The sequence below is a fragment of the Rhinoderma darwinii genome, chromosome 10 (assembly GCF_050947455.1).
Source record: "Rhinoderma darwinii isolate aRhiDar2 chromosome 10, aRhiDar2.hap1, whole genome shotgun sequence".
Taxonomy (NCBI): Eukaryota; Metazoa; Chordata; class Amphibia; order Anura; family Rhinodermatidae; genus Rhinoderma; species Rhinoderma darwinii.
In genome coordinates this window covers 10,473,284-10,498,858 of record NC_134696.1, presented here as the reverse complement: position 1 = coordinate 10,498,858, position 25,575 = coordinate 10,473,284, and the positions used below count along the sequence as shown (strand labels likewise).

Here is a 25,575-nt window from a genome sequence, read left to right as displayed (position 1 = left end):
ATAAAAATTAAAAAAAAACATAAAATTCACCAAAACAAAGTACAAAAATAATAATAAACAATAATAATTACAAAAATAATAAAAGAAATACAAAAATAATAAAAAAAATATAAAAATTATTAAAAATACAAAAGTAATAAAAAATAAATAATTACTACAATAATAAAAGAAATACAAAAATAATAAAAAAAGATTTAAAATGATTACAAATACAAAAATATTTTTAAAAAAAATAAATAACATAATAAAAGAAATACAAAGATCAAAAAATAATCAATAATAAAAAAATTCAAAACATCATACAATAGATATAAAAATGCAAAAAAGAATAAATACTAAAATAATATAAGAAAAGCCCCAAAAATTTAAAAAATAATAAATACTAAAATAATAAAAGAAAAACCCCGAAAAATAATAAATTATAATAAATTATAAAATAATATAGAAAAATACAAAAATAATAAACATAATACAATAGATATACAAATAATAAAATAAATAATAAATACAAAAATAATAAAAACAATAAAGAAATATAAAAGTAATACAAAAATGATAGAAGTAGGGTCACAGTTTGTAGGTTCTATGATGTGTATATAGGACCATGCCTATAGGCTGCTATGCGGATGTAACATTTCTACACGTCATTCCCCCCGGTAAAATCAGATAATTACCCAGGGTGCAGGGGCGCTAAGGGGTCATCGCATCTTAAAATAGAGCAATTTCATTGAATTTATATTTTTCCTAAAATATTTGAATTTTTTTTCTCATATCTACATTTTAGCAAACAAAATATCAAATATTTTTCAAAAACATTTTCTTTTCTTTTTTTGGTTCTTTCTTCATGCGCTGAAGCGTTCTGGGCCCTGAGAACAATGGATTTGTGCTGGAATGAATTTTCTTTGCCGCCAGAGATTCGTGGCCATTGGCAGAGCGGATTCTCAGCTGGGGCTCAGTCACTTTTACTGAAAAGAGTTAATTGTTCCGTCTCTTCCTGTCCCATTTTTTTCTCATTCTCTGGCAGAGTTTCGGAACATGCAGCTGCTACTAAAACACATGGAAAATACAAATTTATGCAATATCTAAATATAAACTCTAATCTGCCCCAATCTTCATTGTCTGATCCTGGTACAGAAATAGGAATAAATACAATTAATGAAATAACGTAAAGTGAAACTGCAGCAAATGTTCTCCGCTCCCCTGACCTCGTACAGAACGCTGCAGTGCTGAAGGGATTGTCCAGGATTAGAAAAACATGGCTGCTTTCTTTCAGAAACAATGCCACACCTGCAGGAACGGCCTTTGGGATATGCGACCTGTGCCATCGCACAGGGCGCATCACTCCAGCAGTCGGACGGGGGCGCTGCACTGGCTCCTTTCCCCTGCTTTTTCCTTATTGTTCTCTTTGATCAGACATGTCAGGCTGGGGGAGGACGATTGTAGGACCGGAGAATACAATCTCCTTCTCTGCTCAGTGGCGTAGCTACCCCAGGAGCAGCCATAGCGACTGCTAGTGTCACCACAGGGCATGAGGGCGCCCGCCGGGCTCTACATTCAATAGTATCTGCGTCTTTAGGATGCAGATACTATTGAATCCTATGGCAGAGCAGGGAGGTATCTCCCTGCTCTGCCATTTACTAGGCTACAGGCCTAACAGGTGCGGGGACAGGATCCCTGCGCAGGCCGGCGTAATGACGTCACTGGATCACGCCGGCCTACGTAAGGATACCGTCAGCATTTTTAAAGCAGCTCCGTCTATCGTGGGAACGGGGTCTAGGTGAGTATAAACTTTTTGTTTTATTTGTTAAGGGCCACTGTTTACAAGTGGGAGGTGGAGGGCTGTATGGCACTATCAACAAAAGGGACGGTGGGGGGCATTGTCTACAAGGGAGAGGTGGGGGGCTATATGGCAGAATCTACAGGGGGCATTAACTACAAGGGGGGGATGTGCGTGGCACCAAGGGGAGGGGTGACATTATACTGTGTGGGGACCACTAAGGGAACATTACACTGTGTAGGGGCACAACAGGGGGTAATATACTGTTTGTGGCACTTAGGGGACATTATACTGTGTGGGGCACTATAAAGGGCATTATACTGTGGGGGGGCATTATACTTTTTTTATGGGGCCATTTTTTTATGGTGGGGCGCCCTAAGGCCGGCCCTGCACACCTGTCCACAGGTTGTGTGTGGTATTGCAGCTCAGTCCTATTCATTTCAATGGAGATGAGCTGCAATACCAGATACAACCCATGGACCTCTGTGGCGCTGTTTCTGGAAGAAAGTAGCCATTTTTTTCCAATCTTCAACAACCCCTTTAAATAAGAGCTGCTCCCCGTTTGCTAATAGGGGGCTGTGCCTATCAGTGTACCCCCTCTATTATTCCCAAGAGGTTATATGAAAAGGCGTTGACTTGAAGAGACAGCCCCTTTAAGTTATGCCCGTTTTTGCAACCATTTTATATTTCCCCAATCTAAAATGCAACAAAATTAAGCGAGTTTGAAAATAGTCCTATTATAAAATATCCTACCGTTTTGTGTCTACAGCACTTATGCAGACCTATATATTTCGATGGTTGCAAACTACAAAAAAAATCCTGTCTAGTGAAATTCTGCAGTCATACTCCCTTCCATATGTTCCCTGCTTCATTTAGTCATGGAAATATATGCATAGGAGCTGCATACACCAAACGGTAGGAGATTTTTAATCAAGACTATTTCCAAAGTTGCTTCTTCTCTTACCTTGGATACATTTAAATACTATTTACATAATACATCAATTCATGTTTTAATGAATTAATTTATTATTTATTTTCGAAAGCGGATCCTAATCAAGACTACTACAAGGATTCCCTAATCTCTGTGTACTGTGTTTTTCTCCCTATGTTAGCTAGTTATGTTCCTGACCTTTTCTTCCTCTTGTTGCTGGGTCCGGGATTGTACTAACAGCCTTATTTTGTAGCGTTGGAGCTATTATATAGTCACTGAGTCACCCAGGCTTCATAGAAATGCACAGCCCCTGCCCTCTCCTCCCTTCTCTGCTTTTTATGGCTACTCCTTCTGTATTCAATGTAGTGGTCTGATCTATGGCACTGTGGAAGTAAAAAATTATCCACACTCAGGTTATATTAAAACTTCTCTTGGCCGCAGTCTTATCAGCGCGTTCCGTAGGCGGTCGCTGTCTCCCCAGTCACTACTGTGCAGGTTTTAATGTGTTTCGTCTGTTTATTTGTGACTGCGGTGCAAGAAACAATGGCTGCCCCACTTGTATTTTTCACAAAAGAAGAGATTAATTTTTCGTGTCTGAGGGTGCGTCTGGTGCCGATATTTATCGAAGATCTTGTGCGCAGTATGGAGAAAGCATTTTGTCACGAAGAAGTGTCTATGAATGGAGAGAGAAGTTCAAGGAAGGTCGCACAAGTGTCAGCCATGAAGATGGAGCCGGACACCCGTCCACGACTGTTGACAACATTGAGCGTTCATCCTCCCTAGGGTCAGTTCACACGTTACGTAAATACTGCGGATTTTATGTAACAGAATTAGTTGCGGAAAATCCACAGCAAATACAGTAGCAGCAAAGGGAATGAGATAAAAACAAATCTCATCCACACGCTGCGTAAATACTGAGTGGAAAAAACGCTCAGAAAGTGACCAGCGGTGCAGAATTTTATTCCGCAGCGTGTCAATTGTATTTGCGCAAACGCTGCTTATTTGTTGCGAGATTTCCCCATTGAATTCAATGGAGAGGTAAAACCCGCAACAAATAGCAGTTGTTGCATTTTTGGCGGCGGGTTCGCAGCGATTCAGAAAAAAAAATCTTATACTTACCCAGAAGTCTGCATTCCTTCCTCCAGGCCGGCCTCCTGGGATGACAGTCATAGGCTGTAGCGGCGGTCACATGGGCTGAAACATCATCCCAGGAAGCCGGGGTGGATGACGTCAGAGGGCCGGCCTCCTGGGATGACGCCTCATCCTAAGTGACCGCTAGGGCAGCCAATTTACCGGCTGCAGCGGTCTCCCGGGATGAGGCAGCGGACATTTTGGTGCGGTTTTTCGGCCGAAATTCCTTGTTGCGCTGAGGCCGGATACGCTGCGTGCTATCATTAGTATGACTCGCCCTATAGTCCTCATCTTGCCCCATCGGACTATCACCTGTTTGGTCCCAGGGTGAAAGCCACCGCAAATTCACGACAAATCCGCATGCAAACTGTGCCGCAGATTTAGGGTGGATTTGCCACCGATTTGCGGCAAAATCCACAGCAGAAATAGCGTCTAGTTCACCTTAAATCTTGAGTTTTACAATATACATGAAGTCGAGCTGACGTGGAATAGTGGAGTAGGATGACCTTGGCCAAGTCTTCTGCAATCTCAGAGGCTAAAATACATCTTGAAATCCGCAGACCATGAAATCATTGGCCGAGACTTAAGTTTAGAGCGCAGTAGTGTAGCAAAGTCACATTAAGGTCTGCCTGCTTTACACTGAATTTATAGATGTTTCTATTCCCCAACCCAGATCATATGTTAATAGTATTTATCTGGAACCCAAATGTCAATTTGTCATCATTATGGCGCTGTAAAAACTGACGTCCCACCCCCTCCGCCTGAAAAGTAATTCCTCTGTACGTGTGATCTGTTCTCATGGGACCAATCCAAATCATAAGGTTTGACTTTAGTTCACCAGGAAAACATTCTGTCTGGTCTCTTCTGTAGCCATGTGAATAAATCCGACCTGAATGAAGCAGACCTATCTGTCTCTCTCACAGCAGGAAATCTCAGCACAATCTGAAGCATCAACAGCAGATATCCTTTGTTTGGAACATCATTTTTAGGGCCATAGATGTAACAGGAGGCAGAGCCAGGGCATAGCAATATTGGGGGGTAGAAGTGGTAGCAACACCCCAGTCCTGGTGCCTCAGGGGGTCTAAATGCCCATCTGCCACACCAGAAGACTCCAGTATTATGAACGGAACATGGTAGGTGGAGGGGGGCCTTTTACAGATTTTGCATTGAGGCCCAAACGTTTCAAGTTACACTACTGGACAGAGCTCTTGGTTCTAGATACCCAGAGGTGTACCTTGAGGTTATTTGGTCCAGATTCAAAATTTGTTATAGCCCCCCCAATAATCGCCATGCCACTTATCCTACTGGTGTCCATGTATGTGGCAGAGGGGTCATTAGGTTCCCTGGGCCTGGATCTGATTGAAACCTTTGCACCTCCTATAGACATACCATTGAGGGGAGTCTTAGGGGGAACTCATCCCCACCACGAGCTCAAAATGCCCTACGGGCGCATGCACAGACCCTGGGTGGTGGCACACCAAGACCTTATGGGTCTGTTTTCCAGAGCTGAAGACATTTTGCCACCATGGGTGACCGGATTGTTCTCAGGGAGAATCCTCCTGTAATATAAACATGTCACAATTCATATAGGTCCAGAGGAAACTAGAGGCCCCTATGGGTGTACAGTATGGGACCCTAGATATCTATAGGTGCTGTTTATGGATCCATACAAAAAGTTTCCATAATATGGCCATGCGCACAGGTCCTGATACAGAGGTCTTCTAGCTGTGGCTCTCTAGAAGTCGCAAAACTACAACTCCCAGCATGTATTTTACAGGTCATGCTAGGCGTTGTAGTTTCACGACAAGTCTCTATCCGCCCTCTCACGTTTTATTACATCCTGATGCATGAAGAGGAGAAGTTCCTGGTAACGATAACGCCGGCTCCATCCGAATACGACAGGTTTAGCAGCCATTAAACTTTTTTTTTTTTTTATAGCACAAACTAATATATTCTCTACCTCTGGAGAGAAATGTATCCGCAAATATCTAAAAATCCAAAATTAAATAAAAATGCAGATGAATGGAAACATCTCTGAGAAATGCGCCACTCAAATCCCCAGTGGTGATGGGATTGTGATGTTTTCAGGGCATTTTACATTTCAATATTTCTCCACTTTCCCCTGACGCTCCCTGATGGAGAGAATCGCGGGGTTCGAGTCATGTGGATATTTCAGCTGCACTCACATAGGACAACGTTTCCAGAAGACGCTGGTTATTTTGTGCCTGTCTTGTGTTTGGGACGGAGGAGGGGTATCCCATGTTCAAGGGGTGATCTTGGTGTATACCTTGATGGCCTATTCTTTAGTACAGGCTCATAATTGTGTTTTTGGCCCCTTTAATGTTCTCTCTAGCACAGTGGCGCCTCCTCATGTGTGGCTGTGCCTGGTACTGCAGCTCAGCCCCCTTTGCTAGACCTAATTAGTTTAGCAGATCAGTGGGGGTCCACATTTAATGGCCGAATTGCAAAACTGCGACTTTGCCTGGCTGTTGATGCAATTTTGACCGTGCGGCCCAAAACGTCTCATGTAAATGCCCCTAAGACGGAGGAAACTTTACATCACTGTGATCATAGATGTAATATGTTACGTCTATGTCATTAAAACCAATATAAAAATAAAGCTTATCCACTGTACAATGAAAACATTCTGCATCTTTGTAATATACTTTGCGTTTTAGTTCCTCTTTGCTTGCTGTCTTTGAATGAAAACATTCTTGTTGGTATCCAGTGACTGAAAACTGGTCATGACATCATTCTTCTGACATTTGAGGGTTTGTTACCATTATATCCAGTCTAGACAATAGCTAAACAGCCCGGACTGATACATTTTACCTGCACTGATACATTGTAACAAAAGAAAAACAACGAAAGTCGATCCAGCGCTGTTTTGATGGTTTAAAAGGGAATCAATGTTTCCACTTTTATCTTTTATTATTGTAGTGAAGAAGATACAAGATGAACAAATAAGTGGACGCAGTAGCGAGGCAGTTTTAGAGTAGATTGTGCTGGAGCCTACGCGTTTCGAACACTGTCAGTGTTCTTAATCATGGCTAGTATTACATTGTAACAAACTATGAGAACAGGAGAGATTTGTGATGTATTTAGAAGATTGTCTAGATTGGACATAATTGTAGCAAACTCTCAGCTGTGAGAAGTATTAGATGTGTAAGGATTTTCAGCCCCTTATGTGAACATAAATGGTTTCATTCACTGACAGTAATACAATTTTTCTTGACACAGGGATCACATAGGATACATGATAATAATCAGCTGCGTGAACAGGACTAGGCCAGGGCAGGTTTTCACCCTGTGAATGTAAACAAGATTGTTTCCACTCACTGACAGCAAGCAGACATCTTGAAAATGGTGAGAAATTGAAACATAAAGTCTATTAGAATGTTGCGGAATTTTACATTCTACAGTGATTGAACGGAAAATCTCTTTTAACCCCTTCTCAGCCGGATGTGTCAGATCTAGACTCGCGAGTCGTTCTTAATATTCGTGCTCGCACATAGACATGGGATTTACTACAAATCTGTCACCTCCCCCACTCCCGCCGCTCACCACGGCTTATCTGTTTTAAATTGCTGTACAATTTCTTAAACAGCTGTCGCCTGCCGCAGCTGCCACAAACACGTCATTATATGCAGCACGTCTGTCTGAAAAGAGGCATTCTCTGCAAAACAAAGTCCTCCTAAATGGATGATAAGCAGTGTGTAATGAAGACCTTCCACCCATAACCACATCTCCTAATGAAATTGTCCCGCCAATGATTTCCTGTATTCTACCTCTTTGTTTTAATTCCTCAAGCAAGCAGAATATTCCCAGTAGAGCAGCTCAGGACGTGGCGTGGAACCACAAGTACCAGCATGCCCTCATGCAGGGATATCAACAAATGTACAACTTGACTATCACTTATCCCTGCTCGAATTCTCTTATAGGGGTTGTTCACTTTGGACAATACCATAGATAAAAAAAGCTGTAAAATGTAAAAAAGTGATCGCCTATAATCTATGGGGGAAACTCTGCAACAAGTGTTTCGTTTCCCTGCAGCGCCATCACAGGGGAAATGAAGAATTACATAGCTGCTATTGTAATCAATGGGCTGTCCATGTAATGCAGGTTCCTCCAGAGGGACTCTCTTTGTAACTGCTCTCCGCATTGGCTAATGGGTGAGGAACCTGGATAGAGAAACCTCCACTCAATAAATTAAGAATTCCCTATTGGGTTTTATATCAGCAAAACGGATACACTGTGCTATACCTAATGCAGGTCCTGAGGGGGTGGAGCTCTTAAAATAGCTGTGTCATTCTCCACCTCCTCTGCCATAGTCATAACACAGTGTATCCATAGTGTTCCTTTAAAAAAATGTTAGGGTCTTAACCTCCTTTGGAAAACCCATTCATATTAGGGAATTCTGGGTTAATAGAAGCAAGTCCTTTATTCAGGATCCTCATCTCATGGTCAGAGTGGAGAGCGGTTACAAGGAGCATCTCTATTTCTGGAGGACCTGTCTGGTATTACACAGACAACACATTGATATGAGTGGACACTGTGTAATACTTCATTTCTCCTGTGGTGGCACTGCAGGGAAATGTAACAATTGTTGTCAGATTTCTCCATAGATTACAGCTGATCGCCGGTAGTCCCAGCCAAGGGACATTTTGTGATCAGCTTATTGTCAAGGGTCCCTTCTAACAAGTAGAGATTATCCCTTTATAACCAAAAGTCCTGTTATTATTACATATTTCTCACATTGAATGTAACATTAGACAAAGGAAATCTGAGTAATTACATAAATATTAATTCTAGCATCCAAATTATCCATCACCCAGATCATTTATGTAAGAAAAGCTGTTCCAGTAGTTTTCCAATTGACCCCAAGTAGTGCCAGCTGGCCAAGCAGAGTAAGATTGTAGTCATCTCTTCCAAACCTCACTATGTATTAGAGACATCATTAGGAGGGAGTATTAGTCACATGAGGTCTCCACGAGAAGACCATGCCGCAATCAGAGGACATTCCAGAAAAGATCAGACAAAAAGTTGTTGAGCTATGTCAATCTGGAACGGGCTACAGAACGATTTCTATGGTCTGGGCCCCATCTTACCACATTGAGAGCCATTATCTCCAAGTGGAGAAGACTTGGAACAATGGTGACTCTTCCCACACAAGGGCGTAGTGACAACCCCATCCAAAGAACATCTAAAGAACTGAAGGCTTGTCTAGTCTCAGAGGTCAATGTTGACAAAGACCATCAAGATTGGGCAAAGCTGGGATTGATACCAATGTGGAAACCAAGGCAGTTTGGAATAATTTTCCAGACAAACATGGTGGTGTTACTGTGATATTTCATTGACGTTCGGCTGCCTCAGGACCTTGACAGCTTCCCATTGCTGAGGAGCCATGCACTACGCAAGGAGTGTCCAAAGAGAAGGTCCAGTCATCTGTCCATAAGATGGAGTAAAAATGATTCAAGGTTCAAGAGCAAGTTTACAAGTCTGAGGAGCAATAAGTTCTGGACTGACCTGAACCCAATAAAGAAGAACCTTGGCAGGACTTAGGACGGTGAATCAGAGTCTAACGTGACCTTGATAACCTCCCAGACCTTCTATTCATAGCCGATGGTTGAACAAAGATGAAGAGTTTCCACAATGCCCTGGTGCCTCCTGATATAGCTTGTAAAGGTCAAGGGTTGAGTGGTTTGTAGACCTTAGCCGATAAGATGGAGACATCTCAGAAGGAAGGAGAACTTCCATGTTAGGCTGAAATATGACAAACTAATCACATTCCCAAACACTTGGTGTTGTCCTCCTGACTGATCTAATATGTGAATACTCTCCTTCGAGTATTATGATGGTTCTATCAAGGGAATGCAAAACATTTTGAAAGACGATCGTAACTGTTCTCTTACCCCCAGAGACTCCTTCCTATATTTTTGATTTGTCAGATTTCCCCTTACATGGAGGAGCCCTCTGCTGACCAGACGCTGTAATAATATATCAGTGGCACTAACAATAGAGGGTTAAATAATACTACTGGTCATTGACAGGCCAGACGATGTGGTTGTCCATCCCTTTCCAACTCCAGCATCCACCATTGGTTAGAAAAAATATAGACCTTGACCATTATTGTAGCAAAAATTCCCGTAAATTAAAAAACAATTTACATATTAAAGATCATTGATGGTTCTGGAGCCACTCATTATCATACCGTGAATCCCTTTGACTAACCAGACGACGACTGTGAGGGGAATTACTTCCAAGGTCTTGGAGAAGGTACGGAATAAAGGAACTTTACACAATGGTACACTTAAAGGGGACCTCTCCTGACACGTCCGTTTTAGTAAATAATTATATTCCCCATTAAATAAACATGTCTGGAGCATCTATTCTTAGAACTTTACTTTGAAACATTTCTCTGTTATTCCTCCTGGAAATGTATCAAGAAATTGACAACTGCGTGTTACTAGTTAGGGGTTGTCCCTACACAGACTGACACTGTCCAATCAGTGCTGACGGAATGAGATTGTATAAGGATACGCCCCTTTGAGTGGTAACACCCAGTTGTCAATTTTTTCATACATTTCTAGGGGGAATAATAGGGGAACGGCACCATTCAAAGTTATAAGAAAATATGTTCCGGAATTGCTATTTTATTGGAAATACAAGTATTTACTAAATATCATCATGTCAGGGGAGGTGATAGGTCCCCTTTATATGGGGGCAGTCCCTTTAAGATTAAAACTTATTATCATACAATTGGGCATAAACATGAACACTACATAGCCATGTGTAAACAGACAGTGACACATCTCATCTATCATTTCCCATTGGACATTAATCACGTCCATGGACAGGCATGAGGTCCGTCCCGTCCCCCCCGTTATAACATTCTTATCTTCTGGGAAGGATTTCCACTAGATTTTGAAACACAGCTGTGGGGATTTGTGTCCAGTCCCCCATTCGGGCATTAGATAGGTTGGGTGATCATTTCTGGGTCACAGTCTATGTTCCAATTCATTCCAAAGGTCTTCAAGGGGGTTGAGATCTCTGAGCAGTCCACTGCCGTCACAACAGAATTGGCCAAACACTTCTTCATAGACGTCACTTGGCTCACCGAAGGCTCCATGAAAGGGTCTTCCCCAAACTGTTACTGTAAAGGATCTGCCAGGCACAGCTTCGGGGTTAACTTCCATAGGTAATCAGTCTTCACCTGAGTCTATCTCTCTGAGACTGACTCCAGCTTCCTCCACTCAGGCTGGCAGGCTTAGGAGTGGGAGAGCCTATCGCAGCCTGGCCAGACTCAGCTCCCGCCCTCTGTCTATTTATACCTGCCTTTCCTGTTCCTCCTTTGCTTGTGATTCTTTCCGTGTGGTTTCCTGGCCCAGCTACAGCTTCTGACTATTTGATCCTGCTCCATTCTGACCCTGGCCTTCTGACTACTCTTCTGCTCTGCGTTTGGTACCTCGTGCTCTCCTGGTTTGACTTGGCTCGTTCACCACTCTGTTGCTCACGGTGTTGCCGTGGGCAACTGCCCCTTCCCTTTGCTTTATATTCCCTTGTATGTTTGTCTCGTGCACTTACTGAGCGTAGGGACCGCCGACCAGTTGTACCCCGTCGCCTAGGGCGGGTCGTTGCAAGTAGGCAGGGACAGAGTGGCGGGTAGATTAGGGCTCACTTGTCCGTTTCCCTACCCCTATCATTACAGTTACCATAAAGTTTACAATCCTCTAGAGTAGCATTGCACGCTGGAGCAGACGATCTCCCTCCATCGGCCAAACCATGAAGAGCATCCCCGGCTATTATCTCTCCTCCACAGAACTTCACCATTGCCTCTACCCATTGGGGTAGGAAGGTTCCTCCTGACGTCCACCAAACCTAAATTCCTCCATCAGATCGTGAGGTGGTGAAGTAAGATCTCCACTGCCCCACAGCCCAATGGTGGTGGCGTCACACCAGCGCGGGAAATGACTGGTATCATTCATGGTGACCTCAGGCTTGTGTGTGGCTCCTCAACCATGGAAACCACCATCAATAAAGCTTATCCTAGCAACAATAGTTCTTGGGTTGACCTTGTCTCCAGTTTGGAACTCAACTGTGGTGATGTTTACACATCTTTTGGCCAGGAGAGCTCTACCAGGACAGAAATGGGACTTATTTTGGAGGTGGCATTCTATGGCAGTGGTGCCATGTCAAAAGTCACTGAGATGACCCTGATCCTGCTCACTTCGGGCTATGGAGTTTGCATGGATCTGCTCTAAAAGGGTGTAGCTGAAATCGAGGAATTAAGAGGGGTGCACAACTTTTGACGAATCCTAGTATGTAAAATAAAATGTTGTGGGTGACCATGTACGTTACTATGGTGGACATACAGAAAGAACTCCAGAAGTCCACGCACCCCTGTAATACCATGTGACAAATTTGACCTTTTACTTAATTTTTTTTCGTATCTATAAGAAGAAAATGACAAGGACAAAAATGAAATCCCTACAGGACCCCATAATAATGAAAAAGAGGGAATGTCCCAGAAAATCCGCACAGCTGACCGCCCTATACAGCTGTGTCCTCTATACTGCCCGCAGAGACTACCTGAGGAACGTTCCTGACCACGGAGACTACTGTAACCATAGCAACAGCAGCCTGGATTGAAAAGTTACCCAGGGACAGTTCTACCTTATTATTTATATTTGCACAAAAATCATCAAATGGGTCCAGTCATCTCCTTCCTCTGAGCCCACATGAAGGTTCATTCATTCAGCACTTGTCTCTATACATATATGAGGGCTCTTTTGCGAACTCCTTTCCCTTAAAGGGGTCGTCCACTTTGAGCAATCTCTTTCTGTTTGAAGGGTCCCCCAAAAATAACCTGAATACAGGGTGTTCTGCTGCTAGTACCCCCAGCAATCAGCTGTAATCTGTGGAAGTATTTAGTAGCAAGTGTTAAAATTCCCTGCAGTGCCCCCACAGGGAAGATGAAGCATTACACAGTTGTCATTGAAATCAATGGGCTGTTCGTGTAATGTATGGACATGTCTGGTCCTCCAGAAGGAGAGACGCTCTTTATAATAGAATTCCATCTATTAACTCTATTAAGTCTATAATATGGAGTTTAAAAATTTGTTTTCCAAACCATGGGGCCCCTATTCTGTGTTTTTGGAGACCCTTACCCCAGACCCTCCCTTTCTATGGGATTGGTAGATCTGCAGAGGATGTATTTTGCTGCATTGGACTTTTCAGGATGGGGATGAGGCGTCCCTCCGCTGAGCTCTACGCACAGGCTTTGTCCCTAGCACCCTTCAGGCCCCTAAATTGCACCAAAATGTTGCTCTTTCAGCTCTTCCTGGAGTCTTTATAGATTATAATCATGGATGCAGATTTTTTTACTGGATAGTCTAACATTATATATAATCATTTAAATTAACACTTCTCTATCTCTTCTCACATAATTTTTGAATAGAATGCAAAATTTGAAGTCAAGACTGACACCGATAAATAGGCAGAAAATTAGGAGAAAGGGGACGAAGTGTCAGTCATTTCTGATCTTTGGAAAGCTGGATGACAATATCCCCTATGAGTGTTGTAAAGGTGGCCATTAGTTATCGAGAATCTAATATTTAGAAAATACAGGATTTCCCTCTAAAATAAAAAATAAATAAAAATGTTAACATCCTTATAAGTCACCCTCTTCTGCCAAATTGTTAAAAAAATAATTCTATTTAGCTGTTGAGTTCAATGTCCATGATAAAGCTGGGTGACCACCAACATGGCACCATGGACTGTCACCCAGCTTTTCCCATGACTGAATAGCAAATCTTCCTAGTTATGCAGTTATACATCCCATCCTAATATCGCTAGGCAACTTAGAAACCTGGGTTACATACTGATGTAGCAGTGCTCAGTTTGTCAGATGTAGCAGTGCTCAGTTTGTCTAATGTAGCAGAGCTCAGTTTGTCAGATGTAGCAGAGCTCAGTTAGTCACATGTAGTAGAGCTGACACATGTCCTAGGGATGGCTTTGGTTTTACATAAAGGACAACGGATGAAACCTAATGAGCTGTGTTGTCACAAAGTATAAATAATGCAGCACCCATAGAGTTACCTGACAAATTCTGCTCTGCTACATCTGTATTCATTGCATGGGATAGAGCAGAGTGCAGAGTTCCAGACGGATTGCTGTCAGTCTCATCCTCTCCTCCACCCTGGGCTTTGTGCCCACACAGGGCATGGGGGCTCATGTGATGTAGTACCCTCGGTCTGCCCTGCAATTCCCTAACCAGCTGAGGAGTGAGTGGCAGCAGAATATATACCAGGGCTTGTACCAGGCTGGCAGCGCTGGGAGGATTCATTGCTGCACGATCCAGCGCCCTGTGCTCCTCCGTGCAGCCTCCTCCGGGCTCAGCACCACGGACAGCTCCCCCCGGCCGCCGCCGCTGCTGCTGCTGCCCCTGTGGAGGGCACTGATGCCAGGATGAAGGAGCCTCGCCCCCTCTGTCATTCAGCGGAGTGGTAGGAGCCCAGATCAAAACAAAGGAGAGCGCCACATAAAAGCCTATACAAGCAGACGGAGCAGTGTGCAGGCAGAGAGAGGAGTGTGCAGGGAGAGAGGAGTGTGCAGGGAGAGAGGAGTGTGCAGGGAGAGAGCGGTGTGCAGGGAGAGAGCAGTGTGAAGGGAGAGAGAGAGAGCAGTGTGAAGGGAGAGAGAGAGCAGTGTGCAGGGAGAGAGGAGTGTGCAGGGAGAGAGAGAGCAGTGTGAAGGGAGAGAGAGCAGTGTGCAGGCAGAGAGAGCAGTGTGCAGGCAGAGAGAGCAGTGTGCAGGCAGAGAGCAGTGTGCAGGCAGAGAGAGCAGTGTGCAGGCAGAGAGAGCAGTGTGCAGGGAGAGAGGAGTGTGCAGGCAGATAGAGCAGTGTGCAGGCAGAGAGAGCAGTGTGCATGGAGAGAGCAGTGTGAAGGGAGAGAGAGAGAGCAGTGTGCAGGGAGAGAGCAGTGTGCAGGCAGAGAGAGCAGTGTGCAGGTAGAGAGAGCAGTGTGCAGGCAGAGAGAGCAGTGTGCAGGCAGAGAGAGCAGTGTGCAGGCAGAGAGCAGTGTACAGGCAGAGAGAGCAGTGTGCAGGCAGAGAGAGCAGTGTGCAGGCAGATAGAGCAGTGTGCAGGCAGAGAGAGCAGTGTGCAGGGAGAGAGCAGTGTGCAGGGAGAGAGGAGTGTGCAGGGAGAGAGGAGTGTGCAGGCAGAGAGCAGTGTGCAGGGAGAGAGGAGTGTGCAGGGAGAGAGCAGTGTGCAGGCAGAGAGAGCAGTGTGCAGGCAGAGAGAGCAGTGTGCAGGCAGAGAGAGCAGTGTGCAGGCAGAGAGCGCAGTGTGCAGGGAGAGAGCAGTGTGCAGGGAGAGGAGTGTGCAGGGAGAGAGCAGTGTGCAGGGAGAGAGCAGTGTGCAGGGAGAGAGCAGTGTGCAGGGAGAGAGCAGTGTGCAGGGAGAGAGCAGTGTGCAGGGAGAGAGGAGTGTGCAGGGAGAGAGGAGTGTGCAGGCAGAGAGCAGTGTGCAGGGAGAGAGGAGTGTGCAGGGAGAGAGGAGTGTGCAGGCAGAGAGCAGTGTGCAGGCAGAGAGCAGTGTGCAGGCAGTGTGCAGGCAGAGAGCAGTGTGCAGGCAGAGAGCAGTGTGCAGGCGCAGAGAGCAGTGTGCAGGGAGAGAGGAGTGTGCAGGCAAAGAGAGCAGTGTGCAGGCAGAGAGCAGTGTGCAGGGAGAGAGGAGTGTGCAGGGAGAGAGCAGTGTGCAGGGAGAGAGCAGTGTGCAGGGAGAGAGGAGTGTGCAGGGAGAGAGGAGTGTGCAGGCAGAGAGCAGTGTGCAGGGAGAGAGCAGTGTGCAGGGAGAGAGGAGTGTTCAGGGAGAGAGCAGTGTGCAGGCAGAGAGCAGTGTGCAGGCAGAGAGCAGTGTGCAGGCAGAGAGCAGTGTGCAGGCAGAGAGCAGTGTGCAGGCAGTGTGCAGGCGCAGAGAGCAGTGTGCAGAGAGAGAGGAGTGTGCAGGCAAAGAGAGCAGTGTGCAGGCAGAGAGCAGTGTGCAGGCAGAGATAGTAGTGTGCAGGCAGAGCAGTGTGCAGGCAGAGAGAGCAGTGTGCAGGGAGAGAGCAGTGTGCAGGGAGAGAGCAGTGTGCAGGCAGAGAGAGCAGTGTGCAGGGAGAGAGAGCAGTGTGCAGGGAGAGAGAGCAGTGTGCAGGGAGAGAGAGCAGTGTGCAGGGAGAGAGCAGTGTGCAGGCAGAGAGAGCAGTGTGCAGGGAGAGAGAGCAGTGTGCAGGGAGAGAGAGCAGTGTGCAGGGAGAGAGCAGTGTGCAGGGAGAGAGCAGTGTGCAGGCAGAGAGAGCAGTGTGCAGGCAGAGAGAGCAGTGTGCAGGCAGAGAGCAGTGTGCAGGCAGAGAGAGAGAGAGAGAGCAGTGTGCAGGCAGAGAAAGTAGTGTACAGGGAGAAAGCAGTGTGCAGGGAGAGAGCAGTGTGCAGGTAGCGAGAGAGCAGTGTGCAGGCAGAGAGAGCAGTGTGCAGGGAGAGAGAGCAGTGTGCAGGGAGAGAGCAGTGTGCAGGTAGAGAGAGAGCAGTGTGCAGGCAGAGAGAGAGCCAGTGTGCAGGCAGAGAGAGCAGTGTGCAGGCAGAGAGAGCAGTGTGCAGGCAAAAAGAGCAGTGTGCAGGCAAAAAGAGCAGTGTGCAGGCAAAAAGAGCAGTGTGCAGGCAGAGAGAGAGAGAGAGAGAGAGAGAGCAGTGTGCAGGCAGAGAGAGCAGTGTGCAGGCAGAGAGAGCAGTGTGCAGGCAGAGAGAGAGCAGTGTGCAGGCAGAGAGAGAGCAGTGTGCAGGCAGAGAGAGAGAGCACTGTGCAGGCAGAGAGAGCACTGTGCAGGCAGAGAGAGAGAGAGAGCAGTGTGCAGGCAGAGAGAGAGCAGTGTGCAGGCAGAGAGAGAGAGCAGTGTGCAGGCAGAGAGAGAGAGAGAGCAGTGTGCAGACAGAGAGAGCAGTGTGCAGGCAGAGAGAGAGAGCAGTGTGCAGGCAGAGAGAGAGAGAGAGAGAGCAGTGTGCAGACAGAGAGAGAGCAGTGTGCAGGCAGAGAGAGAGCACTGTGCAGGCACAGAGAGAGAGCACTGTGCAGGCAGAGAGAGAGCAGTGTGCAGGCAGAGAGAGAGCAGTGTGCAGGCAGAGAGAGAGCAGTGTGCAGGCAGAGAGAGAGCAGTGTGCAGGCAGAGAACGTAGTGTGCAGGCAGAGAGAGCAGTGTGCAGGCAGGGAGAGAGCAGTGTGCAGGCAGAGAGAGAGCAGTGTGCAGGGAGAGAGCAGTGCGCAGGGAGAGAGCAGTGTGCAGACAGAGAGAGATCGGTGTGCAGGGAGAGAGCAGTGTGCAGACAGAGAGAGCAGTGTGCAAGTAAGGAGCAGCAGGGCAGGCAGGGATCAGCAGCAGGACAGGCAGGGAGCTGGCGCTCTACTCTATCACCAGATCCAGCAGGGAGCCCACAGCAGCACCCACACAGCACCCTGCTCAAGGTAAGGACAAGGGGGATTTCTTATTGCATAAATGAGGTGATTGTAATTTTGGAGTTGGATCATTCCTTATACAAATCAGGATAAAGAAGAAGAATAATGTGTGAAAGTTCGGACAACTATATGTATAAGTGTATGTATGATGATATAGGGAGTAACTAGATGTCCAAGTGTGTATGTATGATGGTATAGGGGATAACTATAGAAATATATATATGTGTATCTGTGTATAAGGTACAGGGTAACTATATGTATGTGCGTCTGTTTGAGGCTTTAAGGGCAACTATTTGTATAAGTGTGCATATGTATGAGGGTATAGGGAATAACTCTATATAGTGTATATATAAGCATACAGGGTAACTATATGCATGTGTGTATATATGAGGGTTCAGTGGGTAACTTTTTGTATAAGGATCTATGTATGAGGTTAAAAAGGATAACTATGTATGTGGGTAATGGGGTAACTATATGTATGTGGTATATATACTGTATATGATGGTTCAGGGATAACTATATATATATTTGTGTCTGTGTATTAGGGTATAAGGTAAAATTATATATATATCTAAGTGTGTATGTATGAGGGTATTGAAGGTAGCTATATGTATGTGTTATATAAATGAACGTACAGGGGGTAAATATATGTATTTGTGTCCATGTAGGAGGATAAAGGGGTTAAATATATATGTGTGTGTGTGTGTGTGTGTGTGTGTGTGTGTGTGTGTGTGTGTATGTGTGTGTGTGTGTGTGTGTGTGTGTGTTTGTGTATGAAGGTTTATGGAGTAACTATATGTATAAGTATGTATGTGTATGAAGGTTTAGGTTGCAACTACTTTCTATGTATAAGTGTGAGTGTATATCCATAGGTGGAATAGTGGGCAGTTGTATATATAATTGTAGGTATGTATGAGGATATAGGTGGCAACTTTGATGGTCAGTATAGTGTGTTTGTGGATGTATGAATGTATAGCAGAATAGGAGACACATTATATGTATAAGTGTATGTATGAGGTTATAGGTGTAACTGTATGGACAGTGTATGTATATGTATAGGGGGTTTAGGCAGTAATTAATGTATGTACTATTGTATGTATAATGTACACAGATCAATATTTAATATTGTTAACCTTAATATCTACATAAACACAAACTTCTACATATAGTTTTGCCTTTTACCCTCATACATACATTCATACACTCACACTTATCCATAGAGTTACCCCTTATATTGCCCATACATGCACATATGCTGCATATTGGCATTTTTGTTTTATGTATATAGGGGGTAACTATATCATAATTGAATGTCTATATCTATTACTCGGAGATAATACTAGATAATACTAGAGATAATAATATAGATAATACCAGAGATAATACTATAGATAATACTAGAGATAATACTAGAGATAATACTAGAGATAATAATATAGATAATACTAGAGATAATACTAGAGATAATACTAGAGATAATACTAGAGATAATACTAGAGATAATACTAGAGATAATACTAGAGATAATAATATAGATAATACTAGAGATAATAATATAGATAATACTAGAGATAATACTAGAGATAATACTAGAGACAATACTAGAGATAATACTAGAGATAATACTAGAGATAATACTAGAGATAATAATATAGATAATACTATAGATAATACTAGAGATAATATATTATAATACTATAGATAATACTAGAGATAATACTAGAGATAATACTAGAGACAATACTAGAGATAATACTAGAGATAATACTAGAGATAATACTATAGATAATAATATAGATAATACTAGAGATAATACTAGAGATAATATATTATAATACTATAGATAATACTATAGATAATAATATAGATAATACTAGAGATAATACTAGAGATAATACTTGAGATAATAATATAGATAATAATATAGATAATACTAGAGATAATACTAGAGATAATACTAGAGATAATACTAGAGATAATACTATAGATAATAATATAGATAATACTAGAGATAATACTAGAGATAATACTAGAGATAATACTATAGATAATAATATAGATAATACTAGAGATAATACTAGAGATAATACTTGAGATAATAATATAGATAATACTAGAGATAATACTGTAGATAATACTAGAGATAATACTAGAGATAATAATACAGAAAATACTAGAGATAATACTAGAGATAATACTAGAGATAATACTAGAGATAATAATATAGATAATACTAGAGATAATACTATAGATAATACTAGAGATAATACTAGAGATAATATATTATAATACTATAGATAATACTATAGATAATACTAGAGATAATACTAGAGATAATAATACAGAAAATACTAGAGATAATACTAGAGATAATACTAGAGATAATACTAGAGATAATAATACAGAAAATACTAGAGATAATACTAGAGATAATAATATAGATAATACTATAGATAATACTATAGACACAGAGATATTGAGCTGCAGCAATACTGGAAGTTTGTGATATTGAAAGTGCAGCCTCCTTTGTCTGTAGAGCCACATGGATGGTGTAGGGGGGGGGGCGATCACTGCTTCATGGAGGGGTAGATCCAATAAGCAGAATTTACCACCCCCCCCCCCCTCCACGCATCAATAAAGACCTGAGGTCAAGTTTTTGCTTAAATAATCTAACCCGAGGCTATTATACAGGCGTCTAAACATTTACAGCATCTGGATATAATATATAATATCAATATAATGTCCCAGCCCAAAATGTCTCAATGTAATGTCTCTGGATATAATGTCATAATATAATTTCCCAGTGAAATGTCTCAGGATATAATATCTCATAATGTCTCAAGATTTAATGTCTCAGGATATAATGAATGCCTTAATATAATGTCTCAGGATATAATGTCACAATATAATATCAGAGTATAGAATGTCAGTATAATATATCATTAAAGTGTCTCTCAGGATATAATGTCTCAGGATATAACGTCTCAGGATATAATGTCTCAGGATATAATGTCTCAGAATATGAAGTCTTAATATAATGTCTCAGGATATAACGTCTCAGAATATAATGTCTCAGCATATAATGTCTCAGGATATAATGTCTCAGAATATAATGTCTCAGGATATAATGTCACAATATAATATCAGAGTATAGAATGTCAGTATAATATATCATTAAAGTGTCTCTCAGGATATAATGTCTCAGGATATAATGTCTCAGGATATAATGTCTCAGGATATAATGTCTCAGAATATAATGTCTCAGGATATAATGTCTCAGAATATAATGTCTCAGGATATAATGTCTCAGGATATAATATCTCAGGATATAATGTCTCAGGATATAATATCTCAGAATATAATGTCTCAGGATATAACGTCTCAGGATATAATGTCTCAGGATATAACGTCTCAGGATATAATGTCTCAGGATATAATGTCTCAGGATATAATGTCTCAGTATATAATGTCTCAGGATATAATGTCTCACAATATAATGTCTCAGAATATAATGTCTCAGGATATAACGTCTCAGGATATAATGTCTCAGGATATAACGTCTCAGGATATAATGTCTCAGGATATAATGTCTCAGGATATAATGTCTCAGGATATAACGTCTCAGGATATAATGTCTCAGGATATAATGTCTCACAATATAATGTCTCAGGATATAATGTCTCAGGATATAATGTCTCAGGAGATAATGTCTCAGAATATAATGTCTCAGGATATAATGTCTCAGAATATAATGTCTCAGGATATAATGTCTCAGGATATAATATCTCAGGATATAATGTCTCAGGATATAATGTCTCAGGATATAATGTCTCAGGATATAATGTCTCAGGATATAATATCTCAGAATATAATGTCTCAGGATATAACGTCTCAGGATATAATGTCTCAGGATATAATGTCTCAGGATATAATGTCTCAGAATATAACGTCTCAGGATATAGCGTCTCAGGATATAACGTCTCAGGATATAATGTCTCAGAATATAATGTCTCAGGATATAATGTCTCAGGATATAATATCTCAGAATATAATGTATCAGGATATAATGTCTCAGGATATAATGTCTCAGGATATAACGTCTCAGGATATAATGTCTCAGGATATAATGTCTCAGGATATAATGTCTCAGGATATAATGTCTGCTTCTATGAGCACCTGGGTGTTTAGTTCTTGTCTCATCCTAACAGTGTCATTATTCTCAATTCACTATAGGAAACCCCACTCTGGCAGTGCCCTGGTATTTTCCTGGCAGTGGATCTGCTGCCCGTGTAAAATGTGTTTAGCACAAATTGTCCTGACATCTATTACATGCGGGGAAATGCCTTTTTCATTTCCATCTCTCCCATTATTTCTGCCCATCTGCCTGTACAGCCCTAGATTTCTTGTAAGAATGAGTAGTGACCCCATCCTGACGGGGCACCATGCCCACATCCCCGTGTAATCCAGTGTTTGACCTCATTACTCCACAGTGGAGAGTATTAGTCTGATGTGGAGACGATGCAGAGCTCGTGTCTTATATACGGAGTGACATGCATATTAATGCTCTGCCAGTCCATGTTCTGACCACCTCTCACTCATCACCCTCATAATCACATTTTAGCCTTTGCAATTAACACCTTGCCAGGTGCCAGGCTGGCGTGCCCAGATCCCCTGCCATACAAGTGCCAGCCCTTTGTCCATCTCAATGTGACTGCAATGGACGCCTTTGTCCTTATAAACCGGCTTCATTGTGTTTGCTGCACATACAGGAGATTTAATCCAATTCTATGCAGATGCGTCAATAGGTGATAATTCTAGGAAGAAAAATCGCATTTAACCCCTTCACTACCTATGATCAGTCTCCATTTACCATTTTTTGGAGGGCGCCAACTGACCGGCTATAACTTTTTATCTAGGTGGTTTTTATATCTCTGCTCTCACCGGGTCCCAGGGGTTATCTGCTGGCTGTGCCCAGGCCACCCTCCTACAGTTCTGGACATGTAACCCTGCCATGTCTTGGAGCAAACTGACAAAAAAAGCCCAGGGGATCATTAAGCCCACACCCCATCATCTGACAGGGCACTAAGTTATGGGCCAGTTTTATTTATTTATTTTTTTAGTACTATTAGACTAAACTAGCTTTGCAGTTTTGTACTCCTTTAAATTTTATTATATTTATTTATAGCAGTCAAAGCTCCATTTTTTTTATACAGAGCTCCAAACCTACTGCATAGACATTAAGCTAAATGATAAACTTCTGTCTTCCTGAAGCCACCACTAGAGGGAGCTAAAGACATCAATATTCACCAATCCTCCTTTCCCCGGTGGCTTCTCTTCTGGCCCGCCACCAGTTGTGCCCTGCCCTCTCCATTCATATAGACTGTACTGGAGTTTAACTACAGCCGTCAGATAACCTTATTACCCCTGAAGGGATGTAGTAGTCAGTAAGTCAGGGCGGAATCTGTCAGCATGACAACTGCCAGGACTGCACTGGTGGCTTTTTTTAGGGGGAGAAGGGATGTCAGAACTGAATATAGTTATTCACAGAGGACACCATATCCAAGGTGACTGTACGACCGGGCAGTTGCCTTAATGGCCTTAATTTACAGAGTTTTTATTGGCCGTTGCGGATGATTGACAGGCGTTATACTGTTCATTGTGCCGCGGATAATAGAACGAGACTCCAGGAAGGTTCGGAAAGTGATGTTTTTGTCATATTTACGTGTCTACGAGTCTAATCTAAGAAGTTTCCATAATGACTGATTGTACAAGGTCGTCAGGATGGATGTTTTATTATCTACGTTCAAGGATGGAATACAAGATATTTACATGGAGATCGCTGCTTTTTAAACACAGGTCGACAGTAAGGCAATTCTTGTATGTAATAACAGAATATTTGGGGAGATAGAAGATTAGAAAAACATCTGATGTTTTGTTTCGAGAAACAGTGCCTCCATTGTCCGTAGGTTTTGTCTGGTATTGCAGCTCAGCCCCATTCTGCTTGCTCCTCAAATGCTCAAAGTTCTAATAAAAAGTGCCAGAGTGCCATGGTCCTAGAAACACAACTACACAGTGTATTGTCCTACTCGCAACTAAAATAATCACTGCTGGACTCTTCTGTCTCCTCAAGTGTCCATAGTTCTAACATACAAGTGCCAGTGTGCCATAGTCCTATGATCCAGACTATAAAGTGTGTCTTACAATGGGCACCTAAAAACGTCAGTGCCCGATTCTGCTTGCTCCCAAAATGTCCATAGTTCTAATACAAAAGTGCCAGTGTGCCATGGTACTAGGAAACTGGCTACACGGTGTATTGTCCTACTGCCACCTAAAAGGGTCAGTTCCTGATTCTTCTGGCTCCTCAAGTGTCCATAGTTCTAACATACAAGTGTTAGTGTGCCGTAGTCTTTGGATGCCAACTATAGAGCGTGCCATCATACTGGCACCAAAAAAGGTCAATACTTGATTATTTTTGCACCTCTGTGTTTTATTGTCCTTTGTACATTTTTCAGCTGGAGTTTCACGCCTTGATATAAAATAGAATCATTAAAGAGGCTGCATGATATTAGACAAAAGGGTCAGCTTTATTTCCCCGAAAACAGCGCCACGCTTCTCCATGGGTTATGTCTGGTATTGCAATATTCAATTGAATGGGACTTGAAATGCAATACCAGACACAGCCTATGGACAAGTGTGGTGCTGTTTCTGGAAATTAAAGCAGTGTGTGATCTATTAATGTTACTGATTGGCATAATGTCAAATCCCACAACAGCAGCCCATTATAGTAACTCATTATAAACCTATAGTATAGTACCTAATAGTCACGGAGTATCCTGTGGGCATTCGTCTTAGGGAAATGACCAACTGTTCCATTCATCCATAGAACAATCCATGAAAAGTGTCACAATCCAGCCTAATACAGAATACGTCATCACTATTTATCATGGATTTCATTGGAGAGGTGGCCGAGTAAGTGCTGTCTTAGATTTCTCTTATTAAAGAGGACCTGTCCCATACCTCTGTTATTCCTCCTAGAAATGTATGAATAAATTGGCTACTAGGCGTTACCAGCTGGGGGGGGTGTCCCTACACAGTCTGACAATGTCCAATCAGTGCTGACAGAGTGAGACAGTGTAGGGACACGCCTCTTTGGCAAGGGAAATGGTAACACCCAGTTGTTAATTTATTAAAAAATTTCTAGGAGGAATAGCAGAGGAATGGCCCAATGCTGAATTATAAGAAAATATTTTCAGAATTGTCATTTCATGGGGAAAACAAGTATTTACTAAAATAGACATGTCAGGAGAGGTGACCTGTCCTCTTTGAATAAACCTTCAAGTAAATGTCAATCTTCAGTTTAACTTGTTGACAAATTTCTTATTAAATCTTTATAGCGGTCAGAGCTAAATTTTTCTGATACAGAGCTCCAAATTCCCTGCATAGACATAGTTACATGATAATATTATGACTGCCTGCAGCCACCACTAGAGGGAGCTTAGGAGCTTACTGCATACTGGTTTATTATTGAATGCAGTAAGCTCCCCCTAGTGGTGCCTGGAAGCAACTAGAACTTTATAATTTAGATCTATGTTTATGCAGGTGACTTGGAACATATGTAAGTACACACAGGTTTTGCTGTGATTTTTGCATGTGACTACATCGCTAGGGATAATCCAAGCGAATGTATTACTCCCCCGTACAATCAGGGCTTTAAGGGGAGAATATGTCACTCTTACCTCACTTGCCAATTCAGTAACAGAAAAAAAGAATCTCCATTGCACATGGATTATTTCTTACACAAGTTCTCGGCGGTTCTTTAGTCGTTTCCTGCGTCTACAGTAAAAAAATATTATTTCGTGAATGCAATCAGGGGAGTCTATGACAAACCCTAAATACCTCTCCATCATTTGGACAGATACACGCAGAGGTTTTTTTATTATAGTGCTTTTGACTTTTTTAGAGTCCAAAAAATGTGTGCATGTGGGGGAGAGTAGTGTTAACTCCCGGCATGCCCTGTCAGCTTGACAAAGAGTCTCTCTCTAGAGGACCCGGAGGTGGCACTGCAGGGAAATTAAACACTTGCTGTCAGGTTCCCATGCAGATCACAGCTGATAGCTAAGGATCCCAGCTAGAGGACACCCTGTGGTCAGTTTTTTGGGGAGGCGGACAATCAAAAATACCCTGGACCTGGAAACCATTAACAAAATGCTGTTGATGGATCCAGTTTTTTCTTAACATGTT

General features: G+C 42.7%; 1 protein-coding gene across 1 annotated transcript in view; it reads left to right on the top strand.

The window, feature by feature from the left end:
* The first annotated feature begins 14,018 nt into the window (after positions 1-14,018).
* DISP3 (dispatched RND transporter family member 3) overlaps positions 14,019-25,575 on the top strand; it is a 98,144-nt gene continuing 86,587 nt past the window's right edge. Inside the window, exon 1 of the mRNA XM_075839358.1 lies at positions 14,019-17,343. The gene's annotated coding sequence lies outside the window, so the exon portion shown is untranslated. The remainder of the gene's footprint in view (positions 17,344-25,575) is intronic.